The 20,554-nt window shown below is 38.2% G+C and overlaps 1 protein-coding gene across 1 annotated transcript in view; it reads right to left on the bottom strand.

Moving 5' to 3' along the window:
• The window catches only part of MAPRE2 (microtubule associated protein RP/EB family member 2), a 73,735-nt gene extending 58,547 nt beyond the window's left edge, over window positions 1–15,188 (bottom strand). The window contains exons 1-2 of the mRNA XM_081950145.1: window positions 15,037–15,188; window positions 440–501 (exon numbers count right to left, since the gene is read on the bottom strand). The gene's annotated coding sequence lies outside the window, so the exon portion shown is untranslated. The remainder of the gene's footprint in view (window positions 1–439; window positions 502–15,036) is intronic.
• Window positions 15,189–20,554: the final 5,366 nt, after the last annotated feature.

The raw sequence follows: 20,554 nt of genomic DNA, 5'->3' as shown, positions 1-20,554 counted from the left end.
ATGAATTGCAGCTCACGAAGTTTATCTTGCTACTTCTATAGCAACACCAAAAACCTCTGACTGAAGAATAACTTTTTCAGAGAATTTCTAGATATTGCCACCTTGTGGATATATCTTTATATCACTTCTTTTGCAGCTTACTGAATATTCAATTTCTGTAATGCAGAAGTTATTAATGGGGTAATTTAAATTGATGTTATCTTTTTTCCAATATCTTATATTTATTAGTTAATCATTATGAATTTACTATAGCACTGAACTGCTTTATTGATTGTGTAGATATATAAGCATCAACATTGATTGCAGTATTGATGTTTTGGGATAATTGTTTTATACTTTTAGTCAAGTACTTTAGACTTCATATCAAGAGAACGGTGTGTATAAATATGACATTTAATTTATTGTCTGCTAAGTAGTGCAACAAGTATTCAGAACTTACTTTGTATATTCATCCACTTGTAGTGTCTGCTTAGATGAACTCTTTCTTGCAGCAATTTGATACTAGAAAAGAAAATATAGCAACTTTTAGTTTAACAGAGAATAGAAAAAAATATCCAGTACATTGCCTTTGTACATCCTAATTATGACGTCCATTTAATCTTGTTTTAGAATCCTCATATCTGAGTAAGATATCTGAACATTTGAACAAAGCATTACTTTTTCATGCCAATGAGCAGGTCTCACATCCCTCAGGATAATGAGGACGATGGTGCAATCCTTACACTACAGCTTATAGAAGCTATTAAATAAAACACCCCTAGGGCATATCATTGCATCTGTTTAAATGTTGCATCATGCAGTATAAAACTGTCCAATCACCATCACACACACACACACACACACACACACACACACACACAGAGCAGATGCTTCTCCTAGAATGTTTTGAGAGATACTAGTGCTGCAGTTCCCAGAATTTTCCAATGCCTATGTAGGCTGCAGAATTGTGGTAATTATATTTGAACACCTCTAGGAGGCCCTAGGTTGGAAAAGGCTCTCGGGAATAGTAAAATTAACCCCAAACTAAAAAAAGAAAACATGGCTCTCCCAGCATGAATTCATAGCAAAGCAATGCTGCTAAGACTGTGATGGTGAACCTATGGCACACGTGCCAGAGGTGGCACACAGAGTTCTCTCTGTGGGCACGCATGCTGTCACCAGCTGCTCTTCTGGTTTCTGGCATCTGCATGCGTGCTGGCCAGCTGGTCTTCGTGGGTGCCGGAGCACTATAAATCTGAAGGCTAGCTGTCTGGCACGCGTGCACATGCCAGAAACCAGAAGATCAGCTGGTGACAGTGTAAGTGCCCACAGAAAGGACTCTGCATGTACACCAGCCAGCTGGTCTTTGGGTTTCCAGCACTCTGGCGTGTGCACATGAATGCACATGCATACACATGCGTGCATTCTGGTTTGGCCACTCGGTGCCAAAAAGGTTCACCATCACTGTGCTAAGAAGATATGTAGATTAACATATGAAGTCATTATTATGTTGGATATGAAGTCATTATTATGTTGGTTCGGATGGCTGAGTTCTATTGTAGTCTTTGAGGGACTGCTAGGAGTTCATATGTACAATAGAAATTATATTTGAAAGGTTTGTTTAATAATTCTAAATCTCTCCTGTCATATTCTGATAAGCACAGAGATACTGTATATTGAACACAGTGGTTCCATTGTTTTCACTATAAATACTGCAAGTGTTTACAAAGAACAATAGATCTACTAAAATAAGAGGATTTCAGAATGTTATGCATGAGATTGCAATCTTTGGTCCCAAGCCAAATACTATTAAGTTTGTATTGATATGCAGATTAATGTACAACTATGTTTAGCTATTTAGTATAGGCCTTGAGGACAATCCAGAATCCAACCTAATGTACTATGGGAAAGTTGATGTTAGCAAAGTAATCACCAGTACACAGACAGCGCTATGCAAATGCCAAGTAGTGAAAAAAACCCAGAAGTAAACAGAATTTTATCCATCACTTCAAACAGAGAAAAGATGAGTCATTTCCCCCTGTGGAAGACAGAAAAGCTTACTTTTAATAGTTGTTTCATTTAATAGAAAAGACAAATTTATACCCTGCTACTATTTCTGAATCTGAAACACACACACACACACACACACACACAGAAAGAGAGAGGGAGGGAGGGAGGGAGGGAGGAAGAAAGAATGGCTGCAGGAACTGGGTATGTCTAGTCTAGACAAAAGAAGGACTAGGGGTGACATGATAGCAGTATTCCAGTATTTGAGGGGCTGCCACAAAGAAGAGGGGGTGAACTTACTTTCCAAAGCAACAGAAGACAAGACAAGAACAATGGATGGAAAACAACCAGAGAAGCAGCCAGGAATTAAAGAGAAACTTCCTAACAGTGAGAACAATAAACCGGTGGAACAGCTTGCCTTCAGAAGTTGTGGGTGCTTCATGACTGGAGGTTTTTAAGAAGAGACTGGACAATCACTTGTGTGAAATAGGGTCTCCTACTTGAGGAGAGAGTTGGACTAGAAGACCTTTGAAGTCCCTTCCAGCTCTATTCTGATTCATTAAGAGAATGTATATTAAATGTATATTGTAAGTATATCAGGGGTTGGTTGCTGCTGGCGTTGCTTCAAGATGTGCTGCACACGTGTGCACAGTTGAGTGCAAATTGTTCTGCGCGAGTGCAGAACATGAAAAACTGACTAAAAACCAAGCCAGCAGTGGCAGCGGCGACCGGTGAACTGGTTTGGGGGCGTGGCCAGCCTGCTGTCCCTACCGTTTCGCCGACCCAGTCCCAATTTCCAGTACCGGTAGCAACCCACCTCTGAAGTATATGTTCCACATAGAAAATATGTGTTTTCATTTTCCATCAGCTGAACCCCTAATTTGAGGTTTAATAGTTACACAACAGCAAGGAAAATTATCTTTCTCAGTTGTCACATGCATTTTGTTTCCACCCAATTGCAACTCCCAACATAGTGAACAAATGGCTCAGAGTTTAAACACAACTGATGCACTATGCATCAATAGACAAAAATATACTGTATTTATGATGCTGCAATGTGTAAATTGATATGTCGTAATTAATATCTAAGAGTTGTCCTATCTGTACTGAATTGAAATCAGCCAAATTGTTGTTTAAGTATGGTTTCTCACTATGGACTGGAGATGAATCAATTAAACCTAACTGTATACTGGAAAAATTCATATAATTATAATAGCTATAATATAGAAATATATTATTTCCATCTTAATATATGGACAGTAGAGCAACCTATTATACAGTATCCAGTTTTACGTATCATTTTATTTGTACACTGTTTAATTTGGTTCAATCGCTTTCTGGTTGCTCTTCGAAAATGGCATTCTACAAGCATTGTGCCTATCTGGGAGTTTCTGACTCAAGATACACATTTCTGACTTATAGTAAAGCAGTTCCTTCTCCTTTTTTAATACAATTTGGAAATTTGCCAAGGGAATTGAAGTTATATTTCACATGCCTATTCATACAATTTATATTTGTTTCAATACATTATTTGAACTGATATTTCACCACTTGCAAATCCTTGTTCAGGCATGGACATTTTTTTCCCCAATGCTCATTTTTCAACACATAGATATGCAGGATGTGCTAATGTAAAATGAACGGAGTGTTAAGCAAAAATATTTTAGTGGTTAATATTCATCTTTGTGATGCACAAAATCTAAAACAGAAAAACAATTTCATCAAGTAACCATGGAAAGAATATATTAAATAAATGGATTTGACTGAAAAAGATTTAATGAAAAAGATAGAGGACAACACTAAATTTATGTAAGAATATAGCCCCAGCAAGTATTATATCTTTTGACCAATAAAGGACTAACTGGGCTCAAACTGAAAGGAAAGGATGGTTACATTAAATGAAAAATAATGAAAAGTTGGATACATTTGGAAAAGGAAAGACGTTAGAAATAATAATCAGATATAACCATTAGCTCAACTCATCTCACTGGGTAGTTGTCGGGAGCAAAATAGGAGGAGGAAGGAATACTAAGTATGTTCGCCACCTTAAGTTATTTATTAAATATAAAAAGGCAGGGTAAAAATAAACAAACATACATAAAACAAGTTCTCCACGTTTTTTCTGCCAAATGCTAACCTCTTTTTCATTTTGTGTTGCATCCTACCATTATTTACCCCCCCCCCTCGTGTTCTAATTGGTTGTTATATAATAAAAGCCACATGGATGGCACTCACCTACCATTTCTTCAAAGAGTATTCTAATATCACAGGAATTTAGGCATAAGAAGGGAATAAATGTGACAGTTGCATGGAGGAAGGATGCTCCTTTTAGAGACCACAAAAAGATGAACAATTTACTTTGTTTTCCCAGGAGATCCTTTCATGTGGTTTCTATGTCAATTGGAACCACCAGAGAGCAAGCAATCATTATGGATCATGTAACAACCAAGCTGTGTTCTCTTTCTCTTGCATGACAGATTCATAAAACCTGAATTGGATTTTATATAGCAAAATTGCAAGGAGATCAATGTGCAGTTTTGAAATTTAAGCATTTATGGGGAATAATCTTTTTATAGACAACCTAGAAAAGAGTCTTAAATTACTGTCAGTTTAGAACTCAGGGGCACAGATAAGATAAAGGACTTTCTTTCCCCTCTCCCATGCAAAGGTCACCAACCTTGCAGCACCAGAATCCATCTTTTTTTTTTAAAAAAAAATAAGGTTATACAGTACTGTGCAAAAGTGTTAGGCAGGTGTGAAAAAATGCTGTAAACAAAGAATGCTTTCAGAAATATAAATAATGATTGTTTATTTTTGCCAATTTTCAAAATGCAAAGTAAGCGAACAAAAGAAAAATCTAAATCAAATCAATATTTGGTGTGACCACCCTTTGCCTTCAAAACAGCAGCAATTCTTCTAGATACACTTGCACAAAGTCAGGGATTTTGTAGGATTATAGTCAGGTATATGATCAACCAATTATACCAAACAGGTGCTGATGATCATCAATGTCACACGTAGGTTGACACCCAGTCATGAACTGAAACAGAAACGGCTGTGTAGGAGGCTTAAAACTGGGTGAGGAACAGTCAAACTTTATACTGCTACCAAGGTGAGATTGTGAAAGACAGTTTCATGTCATGGCAAGATTGAGCACAGCAACAAGACACAAGGTAGTTATACTGCATCAACAAGGTCTCTCCCAGACAAAGATTTCAAAGCAGACTGGGGTTTCAAGATGTGCTGTTCAAGCTCTTTTGAAGAAGCACAAAGACACGGGCAATGTTGATGATCATAGACGCAGCGGTCAGCCAAGGAAACTTAGTGCAGCAGATGAAAGACACATCAAGCTTATTGCCCTTCAAAATCAGAAGATGTCCAGCAGTGCCATCAGCTCAGAACTGGCAGAAACCAGTGGGACCCAGGTACACCCATCTACTGTCCGGAGAAGTCTGGCCAGAAGTGGTCTTCATGGAAGAGTTGCAGCCAAAAAGCCATACCTCCAACGTGGGAACAAGGCCAAGCGACTAAAGTATGCATGAAAACATAGGAACTGGGGTGCAGAAAAATGGCAGCAGGTACTCTGGATTGATGAGTCAAAATTTGAAATATTTGGCTGTAGCAAAAGGCAGTTTGTTTGTCGAAGGGCTGGAGAGTAATACAATAATGAGTGTCTGCAGGCAACAGTTAAGCATGGTGGAGGTTCCTTGAACGTTTGGGGCTGCATTTCTGCAAATGGAGTTGGAGATTTGGTCAGGATTAATGGTGTTCTCAATGCTGAGAAATATAGGCAGATACTATCCATCATGCAATACCATCAGGGAGGTGTATGGTTGGCCCCAAATTTATTCTGCAGCAGGACAATGACCCCAAACATACGGCCAAAGTCATTAAGAACTATTTTCAGCGTAAAGAAGAACAAGAAGTACTGGAAGTGATGGCATGGCCCCCACAGAGCCCTGATTTCAACATCATGGAGTGTGTCTGGGATTACATGAAGAGACAGAAGGATGTGAGAAAGCCTACATCCACAGAAGATCTGTGGTTAGTTCTCCAAGATGTTTGGAACAACCTACAAGCCGAGTTTCTTCAAAAACTGTGTGCAAATGCACCTAGAAGAATTGCTGCTGTTTTGATGGCAAAAGGGTGGTCACACCAAATATTGATTTGATTTAGATTTTTCTTTTGTTCACCCACTTTGCATTTTGAAAATTGACAGAAATAAACAATCATTATTTATATTTCTGAAAGCATTTTGTTTACAGCATTTTTTCACACCTGCCTAATACTTTTGCACAGTACTGTATATACAAAGTTAAGAAGACTAGAAGACTAGAATCAAGATCACGTGAAGTGTTAATACCACTTTATAATGCCTTGGTAAGGCCACACTTGGAATACTGCATTCAGTTCTGGTCGCCACGATGTAAAAAAGATGTGGAGACAATAGAAAGAGTGCAGAGAAGAGCAACAAAGATGATTAGGGGACTGGAGACATGAAGAACGGTTGCAGGAACTGGGTATGTTTAGCTTAAGAGAAAGAAGGACTAGGGGAGACATGATAGCAGTGTTCCAATATCTCAGGGGTTGCCACAAAGAAGAGGGAGTCAAACTATTCTCCAAGGCACCTGAGGGTAGAACAAGAAGCAATGGGTGGAAACTAATCAAGGAGAGAAGCAACTTAGAACTGAGGAGAAACTTCCTGACAGTTAGAACAATTAATCAGTGGAACAGCTTGCCTCCAGAAGTTGTGAATGCCCCAACACTGGAAGTCTTTAAGAAGATGTTGGATAGCTATTTGTCTGAAACGGTATAGGGTTTCCTGCCTAGACAGGGGGTTGGACTAGAAGACCTCCAAGGTCCCTTCCAACTCTACTATTGTATTATTGTATAATCTAAATAACGCCAGCTCTCAAATATTTTGGCTCCTATTTGGTATAACTTTGCATTTTGCATTTCTTCTTCAGGCCAAAGACCTGAAGGAGAGCAAGACCACACAGCAGCTGATAATGATAGGATCATATAGTATTCAGCTACAATGCTTATAGAGAAAAATATAATAGCTTTTGCAGATCTCTAGTCATGCTATGCAGTTTTAATGACAAAAATATTGTGGTGCCTTGGAAATTAACAAAAATACACAAACATTCATAAATTGCATGGCACTTCATCAAATTTGTCTTGAAAGAAATTATGCAACTAGTTATCTAGATAACTAGTTAGAAATAGTTATCACTATTGGGTATTCTTGAAAAGAAATTTTGATTTAGTTAACACATGAAACTATAAGCCAGTTCCCAGTTATACTTAACATAAAATATTTTCCAATAGCTGGCAGAACTTGGCTGATCTTGCACAGTATAGTGCTGTATAGTGGGAGCAGGACTGGTTAGTATTTGTAAGTGATAGCATACAAATCCTAGGACTGAAGCTACTCAAAAAAATATTTATTGAAAAAGGCAGTGGCAAACCAGTATGAACTTCATCCTTAGTTATGCATGCTCACTAAATGACTGAGCTAAGCACTGTCTATCAATTCACTCTATCATACACTTTATCTTATGGTGGTGAAAAAATGGTAGACAGCATCCTACAAAAGCCATTTGGAGCTGCAGAAGGAAGTTGGGATAAAAATGAGTCAAACAAACTTAGCAAGAAAGCACTTGGACATGTCAAGGTTACCAGGAATGGAGCTTGACTTAAAGCAGACTCTTTTTTACACCCACAACATTCTATTTTACTGCTATCACTCTAAATACCTAATGCTCCCAATTAGTGCACATTATCTGCATGAATACCATCTCTGTGTATTTCTCTTGATGCACCCTAAAATTGCATTTGCCTCTTTGCAGATAACTCTGATATCACTGATAACATAATACAAAGGACAAAATGTATGTTAAATATAACAATAAGATTCCACAATAAAAATAGCTGTAACAGTGGCAACTTTTATCAAATCAACTGGGGATGAATCTTCATTGAAAGAATACAGTTTACTTTACAACATGCTAACAGGATTGTGCTTACTTGTACCTAAGAAGGCAAGTGGTTCCAAGTGCGAGTACTACAAAGACTGATCCACTTTCTATGTATTATTGAAGGGGATGAAGTTTTTAAGTCCCTCCAAAGATAATCAGATTCAAATGGCAAAGCATTTCTTTACACATTTGCCAAATGTTTTTTCTGAAATCAAGCAATTTATATATTAACACAATATATTGCATAGGAAGCTACTTGATCAAAAAATGTGACAGTCTGTCAAGATCTGTTCTTTTCATATCCATGGTAACTTCAGGTGATTAATGTTTTAAAGATGTTTATAGATCAATCTGCTTATGATCTGCTTTGGAATCTTCCCTGATATTGATGTCAAACTGACTGGTTTATAATTCCCTGGGTCCTTCTTTCCTCCTTTTAAAGTGAGAATGTTTGCTCTCTTTAAATCACTTAGTACCTCACCAGAGCTTAATGAATGGGTTGATATAGCAACTCTTACTTCCACATAAAATGGATTTTGCTGTATGTTGGCTGTGATTTCAAGGAGTTGCATTTCAAATGATTTGGATGGCACACCATTGAGAAGGATAATATAGCCTGTTTAAGTCAAATGCAAAACTTTGGTCATGTGGTTTTAGTGTCATCCTAATTAAAGACCAACTGTTCACAGTACTCATCTATTGAGAGATAAATTGTTAAGGACTCCTAAAGCAGCATTTATTTCATTTATTGGGTGGAGCACCAATTTTTCTCTTACTCTGTAACCACAAACTGTTTAGTCTATGTTGATTCATATGAAAGAAATATGATTAAAAGAAGACAGTTTGCATTACTTAGGGATTAAGACATTTGAAATAATGCCTTTTCAAAATAAAAGTTAAAATTACCTAAACTACAATGGGCAGAATATATGTCAGATAAAATAAGGTTAATAGCAAATGCAATTTTTATTTGTGCAATTAAATGTGTAATTAAAGTGTTGGAAAAACTAACCAGCAAATCAATGATCTCTACTTTAAAAATGTCAATTTTGATTATTCCTTCTTTTATTCCTCTGCATTATCTTCAGGTACCATTCTATATGGCTGTAAACTTTTCAAGTTTATAATCTTTACTATGATTATTATTTTAAGAGGATCGCAAGACACCTCAAATGTCAAAGTAGGCCAGTTTAGAGGAAAAACGCTAGTCCCTTTGTTTCTGATTATCCCAATACACAAGAATCCTTATGAAAAATCCAGCTGTCCTGAAGTTTATTAAACTGCAAACAAGAACATTTGACATGCTATTGAAACTTCTCTGGTGTCCTGCCTCTTATCTTTTTTTCAGAATTTCCCACAGTATTTATTCATGCTCAGAACTAACATAGGCACTTATAACTTTCCCTTTCCATATACTCTACATATTCTGCAAGTCTCCACTGATAAATCTTAAGGATTAACAAAGAGAGAGAGAGAGTAACACTGGATTATCCTTCAACAATATTGCCTTCTGTCCCTGTGCAGAACCATGTTTTTCCACATTTATCCAATAAGTTGTTTCCCTCCTCTTAAATCTTTCCTCAATAGCTTTCCTGACTCCACTCTGATTTATCTATTCTGGATTTATTTCTACTCAATTAGTTCATTTACTTCATAATCAAATCCAGATCTTTCCTACTGTCATTCTCTGCTTAGTTTAAAAATCTACTGAGCAGGCACCCTGTTTCAGTTCTGCATTCTGTAGAATGTCTAGCACACTCTGTTGATGAATTACTAATAATAACCTAACCTTAAACAGCACAAGCAACAGACAGATGGTTGATATAAAAATAAAATATTTTTAACATGCATTTTAACATCAGACTCCTGTATTACTCATGCTGGAAAGAAAAGTGGTAACTCAGCCAGAGTTTATAAAGCACAGCAATTTAGAAGAAGGACTGTATTCCAATCACACCTAGGTGGATTTCTTTTGAGTATTACTGTTGCAATCTATATGCCTTTCTGGCACAGTACAACAGTAGATCAAACTGTACCTTATCTCCTATTACAAGACTATTTCACTAAACTTCTAAAATCAAAGCATAAAATACTACCAGAGTAAATCTCAGAAAGGGTTTAATTTTGCTTAATCTAATGCCTTATTCATGCCTAATTTACAATTAATATTCCTTTGGAATATAGGGAGGGGTTGCATTCCTTTTGAATATGGATAGGTAGGTCCCTCTATCTGCAGATTTCCTGCATCCCATTCCTCCACAAAAATTCTGTCTTAAGAACTACTGGAGATCTTCTGAGAGGGAATAACAGCTTTGGGAGAAATAACAGAATGGACAATACATAACCCATAACTTCACTAAGGTTGCAAACCTCTACATTAACCAAAAGTAAGCCTTCTAGCAATAGCATTTGGGCTTATATACAACTCCATAGAGCTTTGTAGCACTCTCTGGGTGGTTTACAATATAAGCATTCTCAGAATCGAAGGCTGAATCAACCTTTAGCCCCATCAAGATCAAACTCCAGGCTATGGTCAGAGTTTGCCTGCAATACTGCACTTTAACCACTGTGCTACCTGGGCTCCTTATTGAATTCAATAGGAATTTATTCTGGGCAGATACTGTATGTATATTCCATCTTCCCCCACCTCACTCCACATAATTCAAAAATATACTCAACCTCCAAAATGGGTTTCATTGAAAACAGATGATGCAATAGGAAGGGCAGAGCTGCAAACATTCTTTCTGTGAAACATTAAAATAACCTTTCTAGGATCTGTAATTGTCTTTTTTCTGCCTTTAAATTTACATTTTATCTGAAGCATTCACATCAGCTGAGTGGTAAATTCAAATCTCACATTTGAAAGAATTCACTTGATGCTAATTTCTCTATGCTGCTAGTAAAACTATATTGTTATGACTAACTGCAATATAAATAAGGGAACAATAGCTATTAAGAGTTATTAAAAAAAAAAGACCCAGAAATGGAATACAGAATACTAGCAGTTTTTGAAATGACTACATATGTAATAAAAAAAAGATTTGAACTACTTTATGACTTGTAATTCATGCAACAATTCTGTTTCCAAAACAAATATGAGAAATATGGGACATTAAATAGAAATGTCTTGGCATTCCTTTCTCCATATGTACTGGGCTTTCCTCAAAGTTTGTTTATGCTTTGAAACTAATTCCTTCCTTTAAAAACATATTTCCTCCCTTATAAATATTTGCTATATATTTAAAATGAGGTGTGTTTTAAAATGCAATATATTTAGCCCCAGCTATAATACTGGGTTATAGAGTTCAAGGTTTTCAAGCAAAATCTCCATTTATTTCAAACTTTATTCTCCTAAATAAATTTATGACTGTTACAAACCCTACCATTCATTGGGAAAACATCCCTCCCTCCCAGAGTACCCAATTAAAAAAGATGGTAAGCACACCTAGTTATAGCAATAGCACTTATACAGTGTTCCACAGTGCTTTACAGCACTCTGAGCGGTTTACAACGTCAGCATATTGCTCCCAACAATCTGGGTCTTCATTTTACCAACCTTGGAAGGATGGAACGCTAAGTCAATCTTGAAGCCTATCAGGCTTGAACTCCAGGCTGTGGGCCTGGACATTTATGAACATTTTGCAATTTTTTACTTATAACGTTTGAAAGTGTCAAGTGTCTTGAAAGAGTATACTATACCCATTAGTACAATAGTACAATCTATTTTCTGCCATGGCTGTGAGAGTGACTGATGTACTGATATGCTAAATCCTGTAAATCAGACATGAAATGTATTTTTAATTCAAGCATACCAGCAGATTATTACAAGAGCAACAACAGTGTTAATGAAAGTAGAGGCAGAAACTTCAAACCATTTGTTCTGATTCTGCTGGCCATGTTTGTAGATATTATTTCTGTGGACGAACAACCAAGCAATTTTTCCTGTTACTCTGATATTTTCTGTTTTAGAAATAGATTAGTGATAAAAATATTAGTACAGTATGCAGTTTTTACAGTATATTCTAAATGCAGAAATTAGGAACAATATAGTTCAGATTTTCACAAGGATAGAGACAGAGTGTATTTTATTTGTAGCTGCTGCAACCATATGACTCAGTTGTGTACAGAGCATATACAGAGGGTATAATTATAACAGGTATAATGCCAAAACTAAAACCAGCAGTATAATTGGAGGAACTATATAAACATTCCTGTCAGATTCTCAACTAATTGAAAGGAGTCTCCCACAGAACTCCCTCTTAACTTGCTTCTGGAAGGCCAATAGGGTGTAATTTAACTTGGCAGGAAAAGCCATTCCATGATAAGAGGACTATCATGAAAAAACACCTCCTCCTAATCTCTGTCCTGATGTCATAGTAGAAAAGAACAGCCCCCATTTTTTTAGATGTATCTATTAATTATACCTAAAGACAGTTCTGAATATACCTTGGCACCGTCAAAAACAGCACTGTAGCCATGCTGACCACGAGTGCTAATGGCAGATAATGCCATTTTAATATACACGCTTTGCATTTGAACCAATTGCAGACAACCTCACGCAGACAGCATTGCAGTACTTTATCCAAGCAATGAAGAGAGCCTAACTAATTGTTGCAAGATCTTTCAACTCAAGGTGCAGCTGTAATGATTTTTCAGTTGGGCAAATGCCCTCCTAGTTACCAGCTGCAGCGAACCAGGATACCAAGAGACTTGCTCCTTCAGATTCAATGCCACTTCTTTAAGTGAAACATCAGAGCCTTGTTGGATGAACAGCAATTTTGTCTTGTTTTGGTTGTTCAGCCTGTTTCTTTCCATCCAGATCTCAAAGGCACAAAGCACTGGACAGCACTTCAGTGGCACTCTCAGTTCAGCCCACTGTTGGATGGGAGCCTAGGAGTTTCGCCACTTGGTGTGGGAGGAAGTAAATTAACTGGCACTATTTTTGAAAAGTTGCAGGCCAGTTATAGTAATAAGACAGGGTTGATTCTGTTATATATTTGGGAAACATAAAGCTTATATTTTCTGATTTCAAATCATAGTTAATCTGTTAGGCATGAAGTAGGATGTTGCTGTATCTCGAGAAAAGGTCACCTTAAAATAGATACCTCTTGACAAGTAATTCCTTATGCCCTGGAAAACTAAATACCACCATGCCTACACACACACACACTTGCCAAGTTTATTTGTAAATGGATAAACACTCCTACCGAAAGAAATCAGATTATTTTAGATCCTAGATGTAATGGTTTTACACTCTGCCCTCAACAAATGGTAAAAAAAAAAATAGATTCAAAATATGTTAAAATGTACTATAAAATATAGCGCATATGGAAAATTTCCTGCTCATCTAAATAAACAGCACCTGAACTCTTGTATCCAGACCCTGCCATCATTGAAACTAAGTTCTTGTGACATAAATCAAGCTTCACCAACCATTCAGATGGATGCACCACTCACACAATGTGGAGGATACTGACACAAATTAAAAAATTACAAAGGGTCTAAAATCTCTCAAAGTTGGCTATGACAATGCAGAGAACGTGAAAGATATGGCTATCTAGAGATTTATTTTATTTTTAAAAACTATTTTGATATTGCTATATGCACATAATTGCTAACCTCCAGTTTAACTTACATGTTCCTTCTGCTCTGCGAGTTGTTTGTGTAGATGTTTTTATGTGTGCAAGTCTTTGTCTGAAATTAACAAATCAGTGATACATTTTCTCCAGCAACAGAGACCTAACCACAGCAGAAATCAAAATTACCCTAAGTACCAGTATGTCTATTGCAACTGTTCCTGCCTGCTTGTATGAATAACTTGGCCTTTTTTATTTTGCAAAAAAAGCAATAACAATTCTCTAAACAGGATGGATTGCTGATTCAGAATGGGGGTTGTGCCAATTCCCCCATCCTTGCCATTTTGTGTACAAGAAGAACAGAAAGGAAACTTTTCATCAGAAAACCAGTACAAGGCCCCACTTCAGACTGCCTGTCACTATCACATCGGTACTCAAAACAAAGGATGGTTGTTCAGCCTGACACCATGATTTCCTGAATTAATAGTCTTCTAAAATCAGAATTGGATTGGTTCCTTGACTGAGAAATTCTTATAAAGCCAGCAGGGCTGCCAAAGGATTGATGGCAGGTTTAGAAAGCAGAAATAAATTTGGGCAAGGCCAAGAGTTCTTCAGTGAGTACAAATCTGTGACAAAATGCCTCAACAGGCTCAGCAACTACCCTTGCTCACATCCCACAAAAGTTATGCTTAATGACCTACCTTCAACATTTTTTTACAGCACATAAAATAATCAGAATATTTATTCCATATAAAACAAGCTTTGTATTTTTGAGCCCAAGGTTGGTGAAATAACCCCATTTTCAACTCAATCCCAGGATCAGAGGTCCACACCATTTGCAGAAACCCATCAAGACCTCTAGGCATCCCAACTTAGCCCAGATTCCAATAACTCGCTCCTACCTCTGTCCCCTGAGCTATTTATTGTTTTAACTTCAGCCGGCCGGCCACCCAGGGAGGTTCGTTCCAAGACACCTCAAGCAGCTTGCTTTGTAGAAGCTTCTCCCTGCTGCTGGTAGCAGCAGCAGCTTCATCTCCTTCCACAGGGTTTCCCCCCCCCCCCGTGCCTACCTACCAGTTCCTGCCTACTAAGCAACCTCTGCCTCCCTCCCTCCCTCCCTCCCAACACTCAACTCTTCCTTCGTTCGAACTTCAGGTTTTTCTGGGAATCCCACGCCCCAACCTCCGGCTCCCCTACGATCAGGAGCGCGCCTCCTCTGCGCGGGAAGCCTTCCCAGAGCCTCGGCGGTACCAGCGGGGCGACCCCGTCTCCCGCTCATCCAACAGCGCCGGCGGAACGCTTCCGTTTCCTCGCCTCGGGGTCTGAACACCAACCCGATTCCAAGCGGCCAGAGACCGGGCTGTTGCCTTAGCAATTTCTGGGGGCGCCTGGAGGGGGGGGGGCTGCCGAAGAAAAGTCCCATTCCGCCCCTCGCTTACTTCCCTGCCCCTGCATAGAGAAGCGCCTCCTTCGCCCGTCTGCCCGTCACTCACCTGCTTTTACCGAGCTACCGGGCGTGCAGCTCTCGGCGTTGACAGCTCCCTTTTGTTTTCTCCTCCTTCCCCAGCCTCCGCAACGCTCGCTGCTGCGCCCGAGTGCCACGTGAGTCAGCCGGGCGGGCAAGCTGGGCTGCTCTGGAGATGGGCGGTCCCCGTGCGCAGCAGCAGCGGCAGCGGCAGCCGGGAGTGAGGCCAATGGCCACAACTCAACCCGGAGGCGGGGTCCGTCAAGCGTCTGTGGGGCTGCCAGGGAGGCAAAAAAGCCCTGTCACGCCTGCGACTCTCCGAGCAAGCCTGGCTGGGCGTTCTCCTCGCTCAGCGAGGCCTGAGCAGCTGAGGCCACCTCAGCTGCAGCAAGAGCAGAGAGGCGCGCGGGCCACGTACTTTTCTGGGGAGGAAAATGACGGTGGATTTTAATTGCTAAGTCACAATAGCTTTGAAATCACAGCTGGCCCAATCCGGATACGCAGATGGATTCTTATCCCCATCTTTTATTGCTGAGGTTCCAGCCCTTTCTTTGCACCAACAGAGCACCTTGAATTCGGGAAATTGCTGTTTCAGCCCAGTGCTTACCTTGAAGCAAAAGCATCGAGGGCAAAAGTTAACTACTGGTACTTAGATCAAAGCCATCTTAAAGTCATCGGCCTGATCTGCAACTCCTATTTTGCATGTGGTTGTACAGTTACGAATTTGGACTTTTTAAATTTTACAGATGTTTTGTCCCCCTTTTAATTTTTTTAATGTAATTGACTTTTGTGCTTATTTTTTGTGAATTCTTTGAGGAATTTTAGCATTGGGTTGATATAGAAATGTTATACATAATAAAAATAAATGAATCAAAGCTGGTTCATTAAGATAGGATAGGATAAGATAGGATAAGATAGGATAGGTGAGTGAGAAAAGCTAGCCCAGATTGCTCTGATCTCTGCACAAAAGACAATTCCTTCAAGTTCTTAGTTAACTGAGGGAAGGGAGTAAAAGAAAAAATGCCCTTTACTGAACTTTGAAGTCAAAAACCTTTGAACTCTGGTCTGCTAGTTGGATTTGTCTTAGTCACATTTTATTCTACATTATTTTTGTTCATCTATTCTAAACTCAGCTAAATCTGTACCAAGTCACTGAGAACTGAAATTAATTTCCTCCATTTTATAAAACCTTTCCCCCAATTATTTCATAATCCTTATGCTGGACTTTTATTTATTTATTCATTTCCTTTCTCAATTTATATAGACACCAAATTGACATATGACTCAGGATGGCTTACAAAGACAACAGTAACCCATAACTAACATCATATCTCAACACTGTTTAAAAACAGTGCCTAAACCAGTGGTGAGATTCAAATAATTTAACAACCAGTTTTCTGCCCTAATGATTTCTTCCAACTGCTCAGAAACCTAACAACCAGTTCTCCCGAAGTGGTGCAAATTGACTGAATCCCACCTCTGGCTAAACCTCAACGTAACTGAAGAGGCCCAGATAATCCATTTCTTCCTTGTGAAGAAGCAAAATAATCATCTTCTCAATAGGGAAGGTTGGAGATGCAACATAAATTATTCAATACCATTGATGGCTTCTTAAGGAAGTGACAGGCAACTGCTTCTTTAATTCATCCTTAAGTTGAGGTATAACTACCCCCTCCCTCTATTTATTACCACTTGGTCCCACCTGCATATTGTTTTCCAAGAGGCATTGACAAACCAGGAAGAATAATATAATGTGGCTCAGAGAAAGTTCAAGAAAAGTACAAACTTTTAAAATAAAAGTAAATAGAAAAGCAAAATGGATCTGCTTCAGCTAGATTAGTTAATAGCAATAGCAGTAGCTCTTAGACTTATATACCTCTTCACAGTGCTTTACAGCTCTCTCTAAGTGATTTACAGAGTCAACATATTGCCTCCAACAATCTGGCTCCTGATTTTACTGAACTAAGAAGGATGGAAGGCTGAATCAACCTTGATCTGGTCAGGATCGAACTAGTGGCAGTTGGCAGAATTAGCCTGAAACACTACATTCTAACCCCTGCAGCACCATGGCTCTTAATGCACAGATGGCTGTACTAACTGTTTCAAGGACCCTGTACATTTCCTCAGGCCCAACAAGTGCCAACTCTTTCCAAATAGCCTAGTTCCGTGATGGCGAACCTATGCGGAGCCCTTTGTTAGGGCACGTGAGGCGTTTCCCTGTCAGCTCCAGTATGCATGCGTGCCCTGGCCAGCTGACTTTGGCCTTCTTTTAAGGCCATTTTTCGGTGTTTCGGAGCGAAACACTGGCCCTACGGGCAAGCCTTCAGGGAAGCCTCCTGAAGGCTCTGAAGGTCAAAAAACGGCCCTGCAGACAAACCGGAAGTCACCACTCCCAAACTTCTGGATTACTCATAGGGCCGTTTTTCGCCCTCCTGCGCACAACCCCCCTGCACAACCCCCCACTTTTGGCATGGGAGCCAAAAAACGTTAGCCATCACTGGCCTAGTTAGACCGTACCAATCACTTCATCAGACTGCATAGCTCCAACTCAAATCATAGTGAATCCAAGTGACTTTATCCAACAGATACCTTGAACAGTCCTCATAGCAGTCCTTCAGAAGGTTCTCTGAACTATATTCTTCCCCTTACAGAGATTAAGTCACCTTAAACTTTTTATTAGTTGTTTGAATATTTTTGGCTTGGCTAGGTAAAAGTTTGTTCATTATTTTGTAATCTTTAGATAGTCTTAATAAATAATTCCTCTGAAATAGTATTTGAGATAAATACTATTTATCTTTATAAAAGTTGGGTGGAATGATATGTATGTTCATTTTTAAAAATTCTTAGTAATTCTTAGTAGTAAGATTTTTTAAAGATACCGAAGATTAGTTCATCTTCCAGTATTTCTGATGTGAAGACACTCTGATAAAGAATTTTATTTTTTCCTCGTGTGCAAGAGAGAAAACAAGCCAGTTTGTTTCTTCAAGCAAGAATCTTTTGTACTGTAAATGTCAAGCACAAATCTCTCTTTCCAAAATGCCAAAAGGAAGATGGCATGTTCTTGAACAGAGATAATAGGCTTTCAATCTCATAAATTCTCATATTAATAAGCATCAAAATTAATATATCAGCAGCATAAGAAATAATACTTAAAACAAATTTCATGCTATCTGGTATATATGAAGTTTAAACTAAAAATGCTATTTATTGAGATTGCAATTGTTTCCTCACTAACTTGAGCAAAGGTAGAATCTTGCTGACATCATGTTTACTTCTCTAAAGGCAGAAAGCTGAAAAGCTGTAAAGTTATAAAGTTGAAAGGAGGCATAAGAATACAAGATTAAATGTTCCCTCTCAACACCTTTAATATTTGCCTGGAGGAGGTTAGATTTAATGCTTGACAGTTCAGATTTTATCCTCCTCCCTTTTCTCCTTTTTTTGGATTTATGGTAACATTAATGATCTCTGATGCTCTTTAGTTGCAATGCTCAGTCTACTTTGGAAAAGCCACTAGTTGGCTGCTACAAAGATGTAAAAATAGATGCTCCATAAATTGCACCAGGGCTCAAAAGGTGAATTCTTGATATAACTTTGTTGCATTAAATTGAGACTTTTCAAATAATAGCATTATTCACAGGTTTTCCAGTCTTACACTGTGCTGCTTTCTTTTTCATTAGAGGATATTGTAGTAATAAAATTAGAGTATGGTGGAGTATGGATAGAGCTATCCAGGATCTGCATAGCTAGTATTCTGAAAATATTATAACTATGTGGTTCTTTGTTTCTTGCACTTTACCCTCCTGAACTTTTTCTTTTAGTTTCTGTATTTGCAAACTCACAACCTATCATTCTTGAGATATTTTAATAGCCAAAGTCCTTTAAGTATGGGGAACAAATATTGTGGGGTGATTAAGAGAATAAACTATAGCAGTGATGGTGAACCTTTTCGGCACCAAGTGCCCAAACCGGAATGTGGGCGCATGTGTGCGCATGCCAGAGCGCCAAAAACCTGAAGAACGGCCTGGTTTTTGGCAATTTTCAGACCATTTTCTGGTGCCCCAGCGCCCACGAAGACCAGCAGAATAAATAAAATTCACAACCTATCATTCTTGAGATATTTTAATAGCCAAAGTCCTTTAAGTATGGGGAACAAATATTGTGGGGTGATTAAGAGAATAAACTATAGCAGTGAACAGCTACCAACTGTGTCATCTTCCATATGCAAAAGGAAGGTAGATGTATTTTGATCCTACATCTTTGGAGACAATATTTTTTTTCAATCAGTTTGATTTCTCATGCTATATACCAGTGTATACAAACTTGTTTTCTATACATGTATCAGAAAAAGTGGATGCTAATCTGCATAAGGCTACAGCATAATAAGTGTTTTAAACCTAAAGAACTCCAGGGCTCTTGCCCAGTAAATGTAAGGAATAAAATGCTATTATTATCTTTAATCATTCCGGTTGTATTTACACATAGAATTTCTGATAAAAGACAAAAAATGGTACTTCTTGTGTGCTTCTTAGTGAACTTATAAATTGAATTGAAGTTTTGCATTACTAAGAGTAAATTCCTGTGTATTATTTGTATATCATTTTCAAAAACCAAATAATTTAAAATCTTCAGTAATCTTCTACAAATTTTTCCCCTACCTATGTTTCTTTATATGACATAAACATCCCCTTTAAAAAGAACTATAGAGGGAATTTCCTAGCAGCAAAGTCCCTTGAGCATTAATTATGTCGCTTGCCAGGTTATACAGGATGATTTGTTGGTGTTTGGAAGGAATGAGTACAGAAAAAAAATACTCCTGCCTTTACAGAACTGTAAATAAGAGATACATATAAAGGAAAGCTACTTTCAATATCCTTTCTATATATTGAAGAAAACACTTAAGCCCTAATACCACACTGTTGAATAACGAAGTAGAGAGAAAGAGTAGTAAAAGCAAAGACCAAAAACAAGAAACAAGTTGAGCACTTTCAGCTTGCTCTAATTCTCTTAATAATTCTCTTTTTCTTAAGCCCCAGACATTCATCTAGATTTCAGTCAAAAATATATTTATTCTACAATTTGGCTGAATTTACTTAATTGTCTGCAATTGTTTCAATTCTATTAATTCCTCTTTGAGTTGCATGTTTATTTTAACCATAAGACTATAAAATCTTCTACTGCGTACACCTCTGCATCTCGTTCAAAGACTTAAGTTTGAACCTAGGCCATGAGCAATTTTTTTAAAAAAATTAATACCAATGAACAAATTAAAAGAGTACTATTGAGCATGCAGGCAATTGTCACAATCAGGAAGATGTTAAATGTTTTTCAGTATACAGCAAGATTTTTTTCTACCTAGTGTTTTCCTGTAAACTCAAGTTTGCTTTTTTCACATCAACCAACATTGATCCACTGGTTGTGACAGGAATTGATCAACTGGCTTGTTGCCCAAGCTTGAAGTGAGTTGAGGACAGTGGCAACACAAAAGTAACTAGCCATTTCACCAATAGGCAGGGAGAAATGCCTGCTATCTCTTATCTAGAAGATGA

The sequence above is a fragment of the Natrix helvetica genome (assembly GCF_964273705.1).
Source record: "Natrix helvetica genome assembly, chromosome: 4".
Classification (NCBI taxonomy): domain Eukaryota; kingdom Metazoa; phylum Chordata; class Lepidosauria; order Squamata; family Natricidae; genus Natrix; species Natrix helvetica.
The sequence above is the reverse complement of the archived record's forward strand: the minus strand, read 5'-3'. Positions and strand labels throughout refer to the sequence as shown.